The following is a 15,557-nucleotide window of genomic DNA, read 5'->3' as shown; positions in this document are numbered from 1 at the left end:
CAAAAAAAGAAAAGTGGACAGCGAAAATAGAGCATTTAATCCGGAATGGACAGACTCATTTATGTTCATACTTCCCACTGGGAGCACTAAACCAGTGTGTCTCATATGCTCAGAAAACGTGGCACTTATTAAAAGTGGCAATGTGAAACGCCATTATGAGGCTAAACATAAGGTTTTGAACAAACATTTCCTCTGAAATCTGAAGTGAGATCACAGAAAATAAATAGTCTCAGAGCCCAATATGACCAGGATCCTGAGCCACACATTCACTGCCCAACAACGTGCTCACGAGTGTTCCCTCAGAGTTGCTTGGATTTTGGGTCAACACAAAAAGCCATTTACTGATGGAGGGGTTGTCAAAGAATGCATGAGTGCAGTAGCTGAAACACTACTTGAGGGAAAACAAAAACAAGAGCTTTGTGATAAAATAAAGCAAATACCCATGTCGGCATCATCTGCCACAAAGAAAAGTGAAATATTAGCTCAGGACGTGTAGGCTTAGCTGTGGATGAGTCAACTGACATGTGTGACAATGCTCAGCTGTTAGTGTATGTCAGAATTTTCAACACAGAACAGAAAGCATTTTGTGAAGACCTGTTGGGTGTCACTCCCCTTCAGACCAGTACAAGAGGAGAAGACATCTATCTGGCCATTAAGGAGATGTTATCAAAGAGAGGACTAGAGCCAAAACAAGTGGTCTCAATAACCACAGATGGAGCCCCTGCTATGATAAGGAGAGAGAAAGGAGCTGTAACAAGGCTGAAAGAGGACAATCCTGAGCTCATAGCTTACCATTGCATCATTCATCAATCTTTTTAGAAAATGAGAAACAGATGGATAATGTGGCCTTTTTGGTTGATATCACTTCACATCTGAATGATCTAAATTTGAGGCTACAGGGCATGGACAATTCAATTTGTGAAATGATGACAGCTGTCCGCTCCTTTCAGAGGAAACTTGAGGTGTTCAAGGAAGACCTGCAGGGAGACTGTGCACACTTCCCAGCAGTGCAGGAACAAGTTCAGGGAAAGAGAGATGTTTCTTCTTTTGTTGACTTTATTGATAAACTGACTGTAAACTTCAGCAACCGTTTTGACAGCTTCATCTTTGGACAGCAGCTCACCATGTTCATTCAGAACCCGTTTCTCATCACAGAGGGTTCTCAAAAGAAGTCACACAGCACTTTAAATGGGTAAATGCTGGGTCTCTCCAGATGCAATTGGTTGATCTCCAAGTAGATGTGGCCCTGAAAGAGCACTTTGTAAGAACTGACCCTTCCACTTTCTGGCTCCAAACCGTCCCTGAGACAGCTTTCCCATGTCTGAGGAAAGTAGTGCTATACATCTTGACCATGTTTGGCTCTACATACAACTGCGAGGCAGCGTTCACTACAAGGAATATAATCAAAACTAAATATCGTTCCAAACTTACTAATGAGCACCTCCACGTGTGTATGAGAATGGTCCTGACTCCATTCATGCCCAGGTTTAAAATCCTGGCAAGTCAAGCTAGAGCTCAGTTCTCTCACTGAGCAAAAAGTGGGGGAGAGCGATATAAAAGGGAAAGTTAAGCACTTTATTTAAATATACACAGTTTTCACATTTTATTTATTTTCTCTTATTTTGAAATGTAGCCCTACTTTTATTTATTTAATGAGAGAACCTTATACATATTAACAATAATACATTTGTTCAGTTCTATGTTATGTGACAATAAATATTGTGAAAAAGTTTTTGGATTGTACTGAATTTATTTGATTTGACAGTCAAGTATTAATTGCTTGCAGATGTTGATACAACTACTAGGCTACTTAAATATATATCACACTAACTAGTTAGACATTATGATCTTCTGGACCTTTGCTTCAAGAAATTTTCTCTTACTGGACCTCTTTAAATTTTAGTTGAATACCTCTGTTCTAAAGCATAGTTAATTCTCCCTGTTTTTATGGTTCGACATTGCCATTTGGAAATAAGAAACCGTCGTTGGAGTGCGGATGTACTTTTTATTGTTCTTTATTTTAAGAGCAGTTCAGTAATACCACTTTTGACAAAAAAGACAAACATTATAGAAAATACAAATACAAACTACCGAGTATTGACAAAGATTTTTATTGACGAACATTGACACACACTGTTAAGCCCAATTAAAATAAATATAAGTAGCACGAATGACTAAGCAGTCTTCAGGATACAGGCTGATACTGATAAGTTCTTTATTAAAAATCCGCGCGCAGGTTTTCCTTTTCCACGCCCCAGTGTGGCCAGATGTTAAGCTGTTGTACATATGAGAATGGGTCTCCGACTTCACCGAGGGTCAAGGATCGAAACCTCAGGCGATGTGTCTCTGACCGCTGCGACACGAGTCTACTGCGACATTCAGATTCTTCACTCAGCGTTAATCTGTCAAACGACTGTTGGATTTGTTCCATGGCCTCCAGATGCTTTTTTTTGCTTTAGTTGCGCTTGTTGGTGATACAGCACAGTTTCAGAGAGTTGTGAGTGCTGAATTATGAATTCTGTAGAAATGTAAAGCATTACAAAGAAATGTTCCTTCAAAACGTAAACGAAATGCCTTTTTCAAGTCCTCTGGTTCACCCTCTCCTCGACTGAGTGCTAGAGAAAATACAGGCACTTTATATCCTTACATAAGTCGGGTAGCACTCCGGCTTATTTAATACCTGAATCGTCACCAGTCTTAACGCCAAACTCGTATTGATAACGGCATGATCTTGGTTACGGAGAACCTTTTGGTATTCTATCATGGTATTCTTTTACGCATTTATTTTTAAAGTGCTTCCAACAGGATGAGCCCATTTATGTTTATCAAGGCTATCTAAATGTGATGTTTAATAAGCTACCAGCACCTTTTATTACTTTAATAAGGCTTTAATAGTGCACTACACTGAACTCCATACACTGCTAAATTATGCGGGTGAATTGGAAGCACACAGACTCTATTTCTTTCCTTCTTCCTGTATGTTTCAGTGAACAGACTGTAGTCTAAGCGTCTGATAACTTGACGGAACTAACAGCAGACCAGCTTTTCAGAGACGAATGAGAACACAAGTAACACATAAAAGATTAGCCGAAAACCCGCCCTTTGTTTTTTTTCTCTCTTCTTTCTCTGCTCGTCAGCGCCAGGCTCATTATTTCAGCAGTTCTCAGCTCTGTACATTCACCGCACGGTTCCGGAGTAAAGTCTATTTTCTGTACTAAGACTAACTAAGCCCTCTTTTTCGAGGGCAACTTTTCGGAACTTCTACATGAAGTGTGAAGGACATACATTCGCAATACTGACGCTGGGAAACGTCGAGGTTGGACGACTAATAGTTGGACAACGCCCAGGAAATGAGAATAAGAACACGACGGTGTTCATTTGGATCATTTATGATACTGTTTTTTCTAAAGTATATTTAATTCTATCTGTTTATGGTTTACAAATTTTTCCACATTGCCATTTGAAAACATGATTCTGTCGTTAGAGAGTATTTTGTGTATCCTGTTGTATGTATGAAAACATTATTATTATTATTATTATTATTATTATTATTATTATTATTATTATTATTATTAGAGTTTTTGTAAATGTTTCTGGTTCCTGTTAATATTTTATTAAGGTGTGTTGTCTAATGTCTGAATTCATTATGTGACACTAACAATAAAATCAAATCAAATAAATAACAGTGGAACCTTGTGTTATTTCGCTACACATACAGACTAAGGGAATGTAAGGTTCATGTTTCGATGTCCAAAATCTTATGTATTTTAAAATTGCGCGAGCTCGGCGAGGTGTAAGGGCTCAATAATGGCGTATGTAGAAATGTAAGAGGGTAGCAGGAAATGATGAATCCTTTCTTACAACTAGAGGAAGTGCACAGATAAATACAGCTCATGTAAATCCATTCAACTTGATTCTCTCCGCCCTACACTAGTCACTCCTGACCATTCACTGTACGTTTCAAAGTACAGACCGTAGAGCTGTGTGAATGTGGATGCGGATTCAAAGGCATACGTGATCTTTTACGTGTATTTTAACACCGTCGTTCAGATTTAAATATTTTTCATAAATAAGTGAAATTATTACTAAACTTAGCTTTTTTTAAGGAACAGTGTTAAAATGACGGTAGGCACTCCTAGGTTTTAAAATCATGTAAAAAACAGCCCTTTGTTTCCGAGGCTCTTTGTTTCCTTTGTATTATGTAATGAATCAAGTAAAAATCTTGTTCTTATTCTATTTTCCCATCATAAGAACACGACCTTTACTTGATTTATTACATGATACTATTTTCTAAAGTATAGTTAATTTTCCCTGTTTTTATGGTTCATGAATTTTTGGACATCGCCATTTGGAAATATGAAACCGTCGTTGGAATTCGGATCTGAAACCTGTAGGAATTAACAGATGATTATTTTAAAACTACTTTTTTACAAGATCCTTTTTTTTGTTCTATATTTTAAGAGCACTTTAGAAATTCCACTTCTGACAAAAAAAGACACATCTAAACCACTGAGTATTGACAATGATTTTTTTTATTGACGAACACTGACACACACTGTTAAGCCCAATTAAAATAAATATAAGTAACACGAGTGATTGAGCAGTCTTCAGGATACAGGCTGATACTGATAAGTTCTTTATTAAAAATCCGCGCGCAGGTTTTCCTTTTCCACGCCCCAGTGTGGTCAGATGTTAAGGGGAGAAACAACCATAGACGAACGGTGGCGCTCCACGAAATAGATGGCCTCGTTTAGTGTGTCTCTGACCGCTGCGACACGAGTCTACTGCGACATTCAGAGTCTTCACTCAGCGTTAATCTGTCAAACGACTGTTGGATTTGTTCCATGGCCTCCAGATGCTTTTTTTTTGCTTTAGTTGATTTTCTTGGTGATACAGCACAGTGTCAGAGAGTTGTGAGTGCTGAATTATGTATTCTGTAGAAATGTAAAGCATCACAAAGACCGTTTTTCAAGTCCGCTGGTTCACCCTCTCTTCGACTGATTGCTAGAGAAAATACAGGCACTTTATATCCTCAGATAAGTCGGGTAAAACTTCTTTTACGCATTTATTTTTAAAGTGCTTCCAACAGGATGAGCCCATTTATGTTTATCAAGGCTCTCTAAATGTGATGTTTATTAAGCTACCAGCACCTTTTATTACTTTAATAAGGCTTTAATAGTGCACTACACTGAACTCCATACACTGCTAAATTATTAACACCTGAATTCAATGATTCAGGGAATTGAAAGCACACAGACTCCATTTCTTTCCTTCTTCCTGTATGTTTCAGTGAACAAGCGTCTGATAACTTGACGGAACTAACAGCAGACCAGTTTTTCAGAGACGAATGAGAACACAAGTAACACATAAAAGATTAGCCGAAAACCCGCCCTCTGTTTTTTTCTCTCTCTTCTTTCTCTGCTCTTCAGCGCCAGGCTCATTATCTCAGCTTTACTCAGCTCTGTACATTCACCGCACGGTTCCGGAGTAAAGTCTAGTCGACATTTTCTGTACTAAGACTAACTAAGCCCTCTTTTTCGAGGGCAACTTTTCGGAATTTCTACATGAAGTGTCAAGGACTTTTATGTTTATCAACGCTGTCTAAATGTGATGTTTAATAAGCTACCAGAACCTTTTAATACTTTAATAAGGCTTTAAAAGTGCAGTAAAACGCGTGATTAGGCCTTTTCTAAGAGGCCAGTCGGAATTCAGCAATAGTTTAAATCCCTTATATTAATCACGTTTATAGCATCATAATAATATAGCTCTCTTGACTATTTTCTACTGAAACTAAATGTCCCTGTTACTGCATATAAGAACTCCATAAACTGCTAAATTATGTGGGTGAATTGGAAGCACACAGACTCTAATTCTTTCCTTCTTCCTGTTTGTTTCAGTGAACAGACTGTAGTCTAAGCGTCTGAAAACTTGACGGAACTAACAGCAGATCAGTTTTTCGGAGACGAATGAGAACACAAGTAACACACAAAAGAGTAGCAGAAACCCCGCCCTCTGTTTTTTTCTCTTCTTTCTCTGCTTGTCAGCGCCTGCCTCATCCGCTCAGCATTACTCAGCTCTGAACATTCACCGCACGGTTCCGGAGTAAAGTCTAGTCGACATTTCCTGTAATACCTGCATTTTGAAACAGAAGAAGAGTCGAAGTTGCCTCGTTGTCGACGTTTTCTGTACTAAGTCTAACTAAGACCTCTTTTTTGAGGGCAACTTTTCGGAACTTCTACATGACGTGTGAAGGACATACATTCGCAATACTGACGCTGGGAAACGTGAAGGTTGGACGACTAATAGTTGGACAACTCCCAGGAAATAAGCATAAGAACACGACGGTGTTCCTTTGGATCATTTATGATACCCTTTTTTCTAAAGTATCTTTAATTGTCTCTGTTTATGGTTTACAAATTTTTACATATTGCCATATGGAAACATGATACTGTCGTTAGAGAGTATTTTGTGTATCCTGTTGTATGTATGAAAAACATAAAGTATAATAATAATAATAATAATAATAATAATAATAATAATAAGAAGAAGAAGAAGAAGAAGAAGAAGAAGAAGTAGAAGAAGAAGAATTATTATTATTATTGTTATTATTATTATTATTATACAGTTTCTGTAAATGTTTCTGTTAATATTTTATTAAGGTGTGTTGTCTAATGTCTGAATTCATTATGTGACACTAACAATAAAATAAAATACAATTAAAAACAGTGGAACCTTGTGTTATTTCACTACACATACAGACTAAGGGAATGTAAGGTTTATCTTTCGCTGTCCAAAATCTTATGTATTTTAAAATTGTGCGAGCTCGGCGAGGTGTAAGGGCTCAATAATTGTGTGTAGAAATGTAAGAGGGTAGCAGGAAATGATGAATACTTTAATTTAAATATTGATTTCTTTATTTCAGGACAATTTTAGCCTAAATACATTTTTCAGCCTGTAACGTAAAGGCATTTAGAAACTCGTGGCGCCGGACAGAAGCATTTTATATCAGTTTAAATGAAACTAATTAAATCCGAACGTGATCTCGTTCACACCCAAAGGCTGTCTGGTATCAATCTGGTATCGTTCTAACCGAGGCCGGCTCTACGCAGGGGCAAGAGGGGGCAGCGCCCCCTCAAATAAATGTCTTGCCCCCTCAAATCAAAATTTTGAAATGTTGAGAAAGCACATGTTAATATACTCACAAAATGAATATATTACAAGTTGATAAAATGATCTGCGGTAGCGGAAAAATCCGCCGAAGAAGGGACACTACACACAATACGGTATTAGATTCCCTTCATGTCTCTGTCCCTCCGCTGTGTGTATTCATTCACAGGATGCAGCGCACGCACACTCCTCCCCTGAGCCCTCTGACAGACTGAAGACAAATTACCGTTGTCTGACAGACCCCTACGTAAAGCCCCGCCCCACACTGTAGTTCTAAGCACAGGGGGAAAAACAGTGCTCGAACATGATGTGTACACATGATGCCCCTTTACATTTCTGACTGCCCCATTTACATTTACATTTACAGCATTTGGCAGACGCCCTTATGTACGCCCGACGTACATAAGTGCTTAAATCTCTAACATTGAATACATTAATGCTGGATCACTAAGTTACATACTTAAGATACCATGAGTTTAAAACATTTGTTCAGAGTTACAATGAAAAAGTGTCAAAGGTGTTTTTAAAAAAAAAAAATAAAATGCAAAAGATAAGGAAAGAAGTGCTAGTTGAAGTGTTTCCTGAATAAGTAAGTCTTCAACCGCCGCTTGAAAATATCCAGTGACTCAGCTGTCCGGACCTCTAGGGGAAGTTCATTCCACCACCTTGGTGCCAGTACAGAGAAGAGTCTTGTAGTATACTTGCCTCTTACCCTGAGAGTTGGTGTAACCAGTCGAGCCCCCCCATATGTGCCTGTCTAGAACCGGCCCTGGTTCTAACCTAGATAAAAAAAAAAAACAGGAAGAAAAAAAAAGCGAAAGCGAAACAGCAAGTCTGAAAGTCTCTCTGCAAGTTAGCCCTTCAACTTCCTCTGACGAAAGCGTTCCGAGGATTGTACAATAAAAGTGCAGCTGCTGGTCTACTCACATCCTCCATCGTAAGGCAATGTGTGTTTTACGACTGAATATGACAGGACTCACTCAGCACATCTGTTACGGTAAGATAAATCTTCTTGTTTCTTAAAATGTGTAGGTTAGAAACCTGTGTAAATAACGCAGCACGACTCATGATCAGAAAATCCAGGCTGATTTTCCAGTCGATTACTAATGTGTATTAATATTCAATTATGCAGTAATTTATTACTTTAACTGTGTCTCCTTTACTCAGACATGTGCACTGCAGCGCTCACTTGTGTGTCTGACATCTGCGTGATGCTCGTGAACGTCTTCACTTGTGGAGGTGTGTGTGTGCAGTCACCAATAACATTTTAAATGGTTTAACACCCATAATGTCTGATAGTAATATTCTGTGTGTCTGAGATCTGGAATGTAACTGAAAGTATTTGTATGTTGAGTTAGCATTACTGACTTACTAAAAGAAATTCAGCAATAATTCAAAAACGTTTGGCTGTAACGTGAAATATATTATTATAAGAGCCTATGAGGCACAAAGCAATAGTAGGGTATCTGTTTTATTAATTTCATTTGCATATAAGTCAAAGAGTCTCATAAGACATATAGTAGTATTGATCAATCTCTTCAAAACACTTTATACTGTTTAGGTTTAAGCCACAGCATGCATATGTTGAGGCATTTGTTAATTTGAATAAATGTCTGTCTGAAAACCTTATGTTAATTTAGTTATTTTTCTCCATACTTCTTGACTGTAGGAGAAAGTTGTGATCTGTCTGCAGTGGCAGAGGTCTCAGAAGGGTCTGTAGAAGGTATTTATTTAAATTTGATGTTTACACAGTTGTTAAAATGTGTCATGACTGTAAACCTGGGTGTTTAATGTATGTATGTATGGATGTATGTATGTATGTTTACATACCAATCAGCCATAAGTACTAACAGGTGACATGAATAACACTGATTATCTCCATATAGTGGCGCATGGTGTGAAATGGTGTACTAGTTCATGCAGCATATGAACAGTTAGTTCTTGAATTTGATTGTATGGACGCAGGAATATAAATTATACCCTGGAGGTGTGAGAGTCTTTTGCACTCAATTTTTTTCTGTCTGTGACTGTCAGTTATAAACCACATCAGGATATATTTTGTATCAGCACATGCAAAATGTTGGCTTTGGTGTGTTGCAATAAGTATGTGATGTAATGTAACACAAACAAAAGCTCCACTTCTCTTTATCTAGGACTGTCAGTGGAGGAGACTGAATCAGCAGGAAGCCGAAGCTCAGTTCATCCCTTCTTTCTCACTTAACCACGTGACACCGTTCTGTAATGACATTTAATGAAAAGACCAGCTGACATTCTCACACACATTTTCGATCCATGACGTCGATTAAAACCTTCTACTTCTGTTTATTTTTTCCCTTTTTGCTCTGTCACTGTATTTTTCTCTCACTTTTATCTGGCTAAACGTCTGTCAATATATTTCTACCGCTTTATCCAAACTACCTCGGGTCACAGGGAGCCTGTGCCTATCTCAGGCGTCATCGGGCATCAAGGCAGGATACACCCTGGACGGAGTGCCAACCCATCGCAGGGCACACACACACACACACTTATTCACTCACGCAATCACACACTAGGGACAATTTTCCAGAGATGCCAATCAACCTACCATGCATGTCTTAGGACCGGGGGAGGAGGAGTACCCGGAGGAAACCCCCGAGGCACGGGGAGAACATGCAAACTCAAGGCGGAGGTGGGAATCGAACCCCCAACCCTGGAGGTGTGAGGCGAACGTGCTAACCACTAAGCCACCGTGCCCCCTCTGTCTCTCTCTATAAGTTATATGTTTTTATAATATTTCTATGCTAAATAAATTGTATAATTTTTAAGAGGAGTATGGGCTGACTACTATTTTTCTGCATATTGATTTTCTGTATGATGTAGCTGTGGAATGTTCAGAGGGAAAAAGTAAACTGGATGCAGGCTTTACGGGTTACAGCGCTGCAGTACACACACACACACACACACACACACACACACACACACACATCCCTGCCGTAGCTCAAGGCAACAGAATAAAACGCTCGGTGTGCAAGGTTCCGGAGGAAAATGGCTAGGATAGGGAGAGCAATGCTACAGGGAAGAGTTGAGAAAAAGTCGAACAAAAGAGACGGCAAAATTTGGCCTTTAGTTATGAATCACACTTTATATGAGCAAATGTGGGCTTTGTTTGAATATATCAAACCGATTAGAAACTCAGTGGAGGAGACTGAACCAGCAGGAAAAGAAGCTCAGTACATGCCTTCTTTCTCACTGAGCCACGTGACAGAAATTCTCACACACACACACACACACACACACACACACACACACACACACACACACACACACACACACACACACACACACACACACACACACACACACACACACACACACACCTAAACTGAGACAACAAAAAATAAAAAATCCCCTGTGAATGTTTGTTGAAGTGAACATACTAACGAATGGAAAGCCCCTAAGTAAAAAAACTTTTTCTCATATCTTCAGCTTCAGCCTTATTCTCTCAGTATGAACGGATTCGGAGTACCAGCTTGCTGTTATGCCTTCATCTTGAAATCGAAGTTGCCTCGTGGTCGATGTTCTCTGTAGGACTAAGAAAGACCTTTGTTCTGAGGTATGTATCACGTTTATCACGTGTTTGGTTATTTTTCATATTAATAAAAAGAACATAAAATAAAAATATTGACGAATATTGACAAAGACTGTTAAGCCCAATGAAAATAAGTATAAACAATACGAGTGATTGAGCATTTTTCTGTATCCAGGCTGAAACTATTAGGGTGTTTGTTAAAAATCTGCGCGCACGTCTCCCTATCCAGCGTCTCCGTATCCCAATGTGGGACATATAGACAACGATAGACGCTCAGTGATTCTCATCGTAATAAAATGCCTCGTTTAGTGTTACTGGTTTTGTTGTGCCGAACTCAGTGGGTGGTTTATTCTAAGAGCTGTTTACTTAACTGCTCCAGTACCAGCAGTTATCCTGGAACCCCCTGTTTGGACGTCAGCCATGCGCTCTAAGCTCCGAGGAGACTCTGAGTGTGGATGAATCATTTCTATATTGTCCGTTACATGAAGGGCCTGTTATGATAATCTGGCACCTATAAGATACTGTGACGATAAGTGATTCTGTGTCACTGTTTACTCGGATTGCACGTTGCACGTCTACCTAAATTACTAATGCTCTGCAAAAAAAAAAAAAAAAGGCGGGGGCGTTGCACGAACTGGAAAAGAAACTGCTAAACATCAAAAACTGCACAATCGTTAGGTTTACCGGCAATATTATGTTTGAATATTCATATACGCATTCACATACACTTCGAATCTGCTAATTATTTTCACGGTAACATTTTAACAGTATAATCCTGTTATGCTTAAAAGCACTACATTCCTGTTTTTTTTTACCGGGGTAAAATGACGTAAACCAAAATAAAACGGCATTTTATTGTATTTATTGCTCGAAGGAAAGAAAACAGTACTTAACAGTATTTTTGGAACAGAAAACTGCAGAGTGCACACGTGGATTTTCATCCGTATAAATCTTTAAACCGTTTCTTTAAAACCTTTTAAAGTCAAAATATCATATGTAAACAAGTAAACATTTGCCATGAACATGTGATGAAAACTATCGTCTGGCATCCTTAATTAAGCACATAATCTTTAAACCGTGTGGGTTGTCTGACGATTCTCCCAGCCGTTGTACGTCCAGAACAACTATAATTTAATAATTTATAATATTAAACTATAATTTATCATGATTCTAAAGTGCAAGACTCGCGAAAACACACGCAAATTAGCCACCATTATATAACCAAACCTACTAAAGCAATTCCACAACATCAACAAGAGCAGAAATGTAGTATCGATTTCTCTGTATTTGATCTGAATTCAGTAGTGTTGAGATTTCTTTACCCTTTTCTGTCCGACTTACTTTTTCTCTCCACATACTGTAACAAGTTAAATGTTCTTTGGATGTTTTGTGTCTGTTGAACCCTTTATTTCATAGGTCACTAACAGGCGGACCGCGGTCCGGTCCGGACCCAGAAGCTGTCCATGATTTAAAACTTGACGAAGCGCTTCTATTTTAAACGGCGCAGCTTTTGCAATCTTTACGGTAGTGGTTGTGGAAACGCACAGACCAATTGCAATGCGAGTTAAGCCATCCCATGTGATACCATTCAGCCAATCAAGTCTGTGCATTCCTGAAGTACACTGAGACTCAACAGTGCAAGACTGATGAGAGAGAATTATAGTTACACAGGAAAGAAAGATACGATACGTGTAGAAAACAAAGGGAGAGAAACAGTCGAGTAAGACGGAGAAAGGGAGAGAAACAGTCGAGACGGAGAAAGTAAGAATAAAAACAAATGGCGCTCTCCAAAAAAAGAAAAGTGGACAGCGAAAATAGAGCATTTAATCCGGAATGGACAGACTCATTTATGTTCATACTTCCCACTGGGAGCACTAAACCAGTGTGTCTCATATGCTCAGAAACCGTGGCACTTATTAAAAGTGGCAATGTGAAACGCCATTATGAGGCTAAACATAAAGGTTTTGAACAAACATTTCCTCTGAAATCTGAAGTGAGATCACAGAAAATAAATAGTCTCAGAGCCCAATATGACCAGGATCCTGAGCCACACATTCACTGCCCAACAATGTGCTCACGAGTGTTCCCTCAGAGTTGCTTGGATTTTGGGTCAACACAAAAAGCCATTTACTGATGGAGGGGTTGTCAAAGAATGCATGAGTGTAGTAGCTGAAACACTACTTGAGGGAAAACAAAAACAAGAGCTTTGTGATAAAATAAAGCAAATACCCATGTCGGCATCATCTGCCACAAAGAAAAGTGAAATATTAGCTCAGGACGTGTAGGCTTAGCTGTGGATGAGTCAACTGACATGTGTGACAATGCTCAGCTGTTAGTGTATGTCAGAATTTTCATCACAGAACAGAAAGCATTTTGTGAAGACCTGTTGGGTGTCACTCCCCTTCAGACCAGTACAAGAGGAGAAGACATCTATCTGGCCATTAAGGAGATGTTATCAAAGAGAGGACTAGAGCCAAAACAAGTGGTCTCAATAACCACAGATGGAGCCCCTGCTATGATAGGGAGAGAGAAAGGAGCTGTAGCAAGGCTGAAAGAGGACAATCCTGAGCTCATAGCTTACCATTGCATCATTCATCAATCTTTGCTTCAAGAAATTTTCTCTTACTGGACCTCTTTAAATTTTAGTTGAATACCTCTGCTTTATTTGTTTCCATGGCGTGTTTCCAGTCATGGAAGCCTTTGGTTATAAAAGTCGGGTCAAGTCTAGTCCCCTGGCCGATCTGCACTGCAGTTTGGGCGCGAAATTTTCTGCAGGGGTAGCAAAAAAGCTGCATCCGCCTTAACTGAATACTCAAGCCAGTCTCTTTTCTGAAACCATGCACGCCTGCAAAAATGACCTCTTTTTAGTACCAAACAGGCGTGTAGGATACGTACTTAGAACGACTTGCATAGGTCCATCTATCTCCAAATCACCCGGGCAGGTGGTGACATCTTTCCGGTTGTAACCAGTAGCTCTGCCTTCGCCGAGTCCTATACTGGGGCGTCGACATTCTCATCAGCGGTGTTAGTCATACTTGAACTGAGCCGTTGAGCTGTTTTCTCTGTTGAGCTGGCGAACCATTTTCTTATATCCATTGTTAAAGATTTTTTGAATTAAAACAATGTTTTAGTAGATGTTTTCTTTAGAATAACGATTTCACTGACCATTTAGCCTACTGATTTACGTTACTGACGTAGTGGCAGCGTGAATGTAATTACCTGACTATGTTAGCACTGCATTATGGGTTAATACAATTATTATTTTTTTAATTAACTTATACTCTTTATTCTTTAACCAGTATTCATGGTATAATAAAAGTAATTTGCAAAACATTTTTTAAAATTATTAAGTACGTTATTATTTTGAGAAGTAAGGGGGCACAGTGACTCTTGATTGATCTTCAGGCCTGAGGTGTCGTCTGTTCCTGCGGTATATTATAGGGCTGAAAAAACGAATCGATCAAATCGATAATAATCGATAATGAAAATCGTTGTCAACGAACATACACAAAATACACAAAAATACACAAAAAAAAAATTCATAAATACTAACTTGATATTATATTTTTATCTACTTTCAGAAAGAAACAGCCTTGCCTGTCATGGACTTTCATTGGATGGTCAATGATGAGAGAATATTAAAAATATATTAATTAGCATTTTCTTTTAATGACAAGCTGCTCATTAATATATTTTTAATATTCTCTCATCACTGACCATCCAATGAAAGTCCATCACAACTTTCATGCTTCAAAATGTTTATAACATTGTACACATTATCATATTAATGTAATTTAGGAATTTATTCACATGTAAACATTAATCAACACACATACTTGGAGCAAAAACCGTTAATTAACATGCAAGAACCACCGAGGTTTCCATGTTGAGTTTCAAGCTGAAGCTGCATGCACAATTCAATGAATGTTTATTTGTTATTTGCATATTGTTTCCAAAGTGGGTTTATAGAAAATACAGTAGCAAAACTGTATTTTTTTAGCAGTTTTTTTTTAGTAGCAAAACTGCTAAGGCCATATTAATAAAATCAAAAGGTTAAGACAAATATCTATTTTTAAACATATATATTTTTATTAACATATTAGCTTTATGCTGTATTTGGACAAAACAGTAGCCAGAGGTCAGAGGTCAAGAGGAAGGCCAATGTAGAGATATAAGGATGTGTTAAATGAGGACATGAAGGTAATTGGTGCGAGAGATACAGATGATTCTGTGGCGCCCTCTATTGGAAAAAACCGAAAGTAGAGGAAGAAGATTAAAATATTTTTCAATTGTAAAAATAAATATTTTATAAATGTAAAAAGTTAAAGTCAAAATATCATATGTAAACAAGTAAACATTTGCCATGAACATGTGATGTAAACTGTCGTCTGGCATCCTTAATTAAGCACATAATCTTTAAACCGTGTGGGTTGTCTGACGATTCTCCCAGCCGTTGTACGTCCAGAACCTTGGACAGTGCAACTGCAAATGCTTTGCGATAACTCAGTTTGAACTGCTGCTGGAATTGTGTCGTTGTACTCATCGTTCTCAGTGTGCATGGAACAGTACGGTGGCTTAGTGGTTAGCACGTTCACGTCACACCTCATGTTTTGGGGGTTCGATTCCCGCCTCCACCTTGTGTGTGTGGAGTTTGCATGTTCTCCCCGTGCCTCGGGGGTTTCCTCCGGGTACTCCGGTTTCCTCCCCCGGTCCAAAGACATGCATGGTAGGTTGATTGGCATCTCTGGAAAATTGTCCGTAGTGTGTGATTGCGTGAGTGAATGAGAGTGTGTGTGTGTGCCCTGCAATGGGTTGGCACTCC

At 38.8% G+C, this 15,557-nt stretch overlaps 1 long non-coding RNA gene across 1 annotated transcript in view; it reads left to right on the top strand.

Annotated features, from left to right (window-relative positions):
• Nucleotides 1–10,421: 10,421 nt before the first annotated feature.
• LOC132861854 (uncharacterized) overlaps nucleotides 10,422–15,557 on the top strand; it is a 35,015-nt gene continuing 29,879 nt past the window's right edge. Inside the window, exon 1 of the long non-coding RNA XR_009649982.1 lies at nucleotides 10,422–10,759. This is a non-coding gene — a long non-coding RNA (uncharacterized LOC132861854). The remainder of the gene's footprint in view (nucleotides 10,760–15,557) is intronic.

This window comes from Tachysurus vachellii, chromosome 19, assembly GCF_030014155.1.
Source record: "Tachysurus vachellii isolate PV-2020 chromosome 19, HZAU_Pvac_v1, whole genome shotgun sequence".
In the NCBI taxonomy this organism is placed as follows: domain Eukaryota; kingdom Metazoa; phylum Chordata; class Actinopteri; order Siluriformes; family Bagridae; genus Tachysurus; species Tachysurus vachellii.
This window is presented reverse-complemented; position numbering and strand designations above follow the sequence as displayed.